Genomic DNA, 4,454 nt, shown 5'->3' with positions numbered 1-4,454 from the left:
AATATTGGCGAAGATGTGGCAAAAAGGAATCCTCATTCACTGTTGGTGGAAACTGGTGAAGCCACTGTGGGAAATAATATGGAGGTTCCTCAAAAAACTAAAAATAGAACTACTATATGATCCAGCAATTCCACTCCTGGGTATATATCTGAAGAAAATGAAAACACTAATTTGAAAAGATACATGCACCCCAATGTTCCTAGCATCATTATTTACAATTGCCAAGATATGGAAGCAACCTAAGTGTCCATCAACAGATGAAAGGATAAAGATGATGTGGTATATATATACTATGTAATACTACTCAGCCACAAAAAAAGAGCAAAACTTTGCCATTTGCAACAACATAGATGGACCTAAGGGTATTAGGCTTAGTGAAATAAGTCAAAGACAGACAAATACTGTATGATATCAGTTATATGTGGAATCTAAAAAATGAAACAAGCAAATGAATATACAAAAGAGAAGCAGACTCACAGATATAAAGAACAAACTAGTGGTTACCAGTAAGGAGAGTGATGGGGCAGGGGCACGAAAGGAGTAGGTGATTAAGAGGTACAAAATACTATGTATAAAATACATAAGCTATAAGGATATATTGTACAGCACAGGAAATATAGCCATATTTTATAATAATTTGAATAGAGTATAATGTATAAAAGTACTGGAGCACTATATACTTTAAACTAATATAATATTATAAATCAACTATATTTCAATTTATAAAAAGAGAAAAGAGAGTGGTGCATTCAGGGTGGTATTGGAAGGGCAGGAATAGAAACACATATGTAGAGAACAGACTTGTGGACACAGGGGGAAAGGGAGAGTGGGATGAATTGAGAGAGTAACATTGACATATATACACTACCATGTGTAAAATAGATAGCTAGTGGGAAGCTGCTGTATAGCACAGGGAGATCAGCTCAATGCTTTGTGATAACCTAGAGGTGTGGGATGGGGAGGGAGGGAGGGAGGCTCATGAGGGAGAGGATATAGGTATACATATAGCTGATTCACTTTGTTGTAGAGCAGAAACTAACACAAAAATGTAAAGCAATTATAATCCAATAAAGATATTAAAATAAATAAATAAAAATAAAAGAGAGAGAAAGGTGAAGTGGAGGTAAACCGAAGCAACCCAGCTGACAGACAGCACCAAGGCTCCCAGTATTATGAGTGAAGCCACCTTGGACATTAGAGCCTTCCTAGCCCCGGTCGAGCACAGCTGCATGAGTGAGCTCAGCCAGCAGTGTGCGGAGCAGAGATAAGCTGTCTCTGCTGAGTCCTGCCAGGATTTCTTGACCCCCAGAATTTTACACAATAAATGGCGTTGTTTTAAGGCACTAGGTTTTGGGGCGGCTTGTGATGCAACCATCTTATAAGCCACCTCTTTCCCCTACCTCCTCATCTCTATTACTCAACTGCATTCCAGATCTCATCTGTCTGGGTGTTTTTAGGAAGCCAAGAAACGATGCCCAGGTAGAAAATCCTCCCTGGAGCCAAAATGGACCAGCAGGCTTGCTTCCTGCCCACATTTCCCAAGCCAGTCTTGTCCCATTTCCACTTTGCTTTGCCTCAGATAAACTTTTAGGAATTTTCCCCATTTCTGATTTATTCTGCAACACCTCTGTCTCGTAATAGCAAGGCCACTACCATATTCAGCTTGGATCTTCCCTCAGAGACCCTAAAATCACAATTTGCATATGGTTATTTTTGAGCATAAGGAGGATCCGGAAATGTGCATATGTATATCTGTATGCACATACTTATTTTTATTTATATGCCCTAGGTCTCAACCAAGTCAAAATTACATTTAATTCTATATATATTTGAATAATACAACCTAGATGTCTACCTCTTTATATGTCTCCCAGTGCCAACTAATAACGTACCAATTTCTGACAAAAAGCCCCTTTTAATTCTCTATAAAAGATTCTTTAACCCAATTTGATTTATTCAGTAGTCACAATATGAATATGAATTGACCTGGAGAGATTATTCAGTGTTTTTAAGAGATCGAAACTGTTTCCAATGGCAACCAGAGAATCAGCTTGACATCTCAGACTATGAAAACCTTAGAGTTCATCCATATGATGAGCCCAGCAGAGAACTGGGTGGTTTATGCATTTTAATCATTGATAATTTGGGTGGTTGCTGATGAGAAGACTTTAATGTGAGGAACTTGAAGAGTGTCCCAAGGAGAGTTGCCAAGGTAATTAAAACAGCCTTGTAAATCAGTTTTAAGAATATGCCAGGCTGCCCAAGTGACCATCAACCTGTCTGACCCTCCCCTCCCCCCCCCCCGGCCATCCCCATCTATTCATCAGACGTTCTCAGCCTTAATTGAAATTGACAATACAGTGATGACCAAAATGTGCCATGGTTTATACAGCACATACTACTTCATAATCTCATAGGGAATGTGATACGAAATGATGAGATAGGTCGTTTACACCCTGCCGACTTTCTGAAAATGTGTTACATAGCCTACATTTAAAAAAATGCAATGAGAATTAACACAAGGTAATAGCCAGGCTTGGGCGTTTTTAAATGTATATAGGAGAATGTAAAGAAGTAGAAATTAAATCCCCAAAAATGCTAAATGAAGAAACCTAGGATATGTGGATATAAAGGTAGCCTTGACAATATAGCATGGAAGAGAGATGATGGGAGGGGAAGGAGAAAGCACACTCAGTGGGATGAAGGAGTTGGAGGAAGAGATAGTGGAAGCAGAGAGCTGACATATACTGGGTTCCAGTCCCCATATAGTGAGCTGCTCTAGAGCTTTCACGTGTCTCATGTAATCTTCATGGGATTTGATGAGAACATTGAGACTCAGAGCTGGAGTCTCACCCAAAGTCTCACAACCAGAAAGTGATGGAATATTATGTCTAACTAACCTAAAGCTGTATGACTCCAAAGCCAATACTCCTTCTGCCCCCAAATTCTCAGTCAACAAGGAATTTATTTAAGGGCATTAAACAATAGAATAAATAGTCTTATGCAAAGCAGTTAATTCATGCATGCAAGGGTGGGTCTATTTTCAGAAGTCAAGTATGTTGTAGTGGTGAGGCATTTGTACACAGTGGCTAAGGGCAGAAGATCCAGAACAGGCAAAAAAAAAAAAAAAATTTTGAATCTTAGTTGCATCACTTCCTAGCTGTGTGATCTTTGCCAATTTACTACACCTCTTGGACCTTCACTTTCCCCGTCAGAAAAGTGAGAACAGTTATGCCTAGTTGATTAGATGTTGAAAGGATGACACAACACAATACAGAATGCTTAATAAAGAGCTCTGAACACAGAACTTAATACATGTAAACTATAATAATCTATTTTATTCTCATTCCTATATAGATGATTATTAAAATGGCCATGATTTTTTTTCTTTTGTTAAAACAGCTTTATTTAGGGGTAATTTACATACCACAAAATTCCCTCATTTTATACCTACAACTCAATATTTTTAAGTTACAGAATTATACAGCCATCATCACAATCTAATATGAAACATTTCCACCATTCCAAAAAGAAATCTCATGCCATTTGTGTTCATCTCCATTCCCACCACCAACCCCAGGGAACCACAAATCTCCTTTTTCTCCCTACCCTTATTCTAGCTTGGAACAAAGGTCAACACTATTAAGAAAAATATTAACTAAATATTAATATTTTAAAATACAAGACATAAAAAAAATTTACAAAGAAAATCAGTTATATATTACTCTAAATGATCACTCAAAGTAGAAGGTGTAATATTGATGTTAAACCAAACCGACAATAGTGATAAACCTTGCTAACGAAAGCTCATTATTCAGACAACATTTAGTAATAGGTCATAATGCAAATTCTCCTTTGAAAAAGATAAATATATATGTATACATGTGTATATTCTTCTAAATTTGTGTAACTCTTTACATTTTATAAGTAAAAAAATGTTTTTGTTTAAAAAAAAGAAAATCAGTTATAAACACAATTGTCAAATCATTTTAAAAATATGATATGGTGAAATATGTGCTTTATTACTAATGAATTAAATACCAAGATCTAGTGTTGGCTCCAATAATGACTATAATTTTAAAGTAATGATGAGTATTAGTGATACTTTGAGTATCTGCAACAAGTATGATATGAAAGAAAGATGATTTCTTTTTTTTTAACTAGTCTAAATGGAATAGTTTTTATTGAGTGATTCTTTAAATTCTGTGATGCTTTACAATTTTCAAAAGTTTCACACACATAATTTAATATAATCCCATAATAACCCTTTTTATTTCCACTACCCTTATCTTGCCCCTTCCCTCCTCCTTCTCCCCACTGATAGCCACTTGTTCATTCTCTATAAGATGGCCATGATTTTACTGAAGTATTTACAGGTAAAATAACATACTCTCTGGGATTTGCTTCAAAATACTTTAGCTTAAAAAGGGGACTGGAGAGAGTGGTGGGCTGGG

Source organism: Hyperoodon ampullatus, assembly GCF_949752795.1.
Source record: "Hyperoodon ampullatus genome assembly, chromosome: 5".
Classification (NCBI taxonomy): domain Eukaryota; kingdom Metazoa; phylum Chordata; class Mammalia; order Artiodactyla; family Ziphiidae; genus Hyperoodon; species Hyperoodon ampullatus.
The sequence above is the reverse complement of the archived record's forward strand: the minus strand, read 5'-3'. Positions refer to the sequence as shown.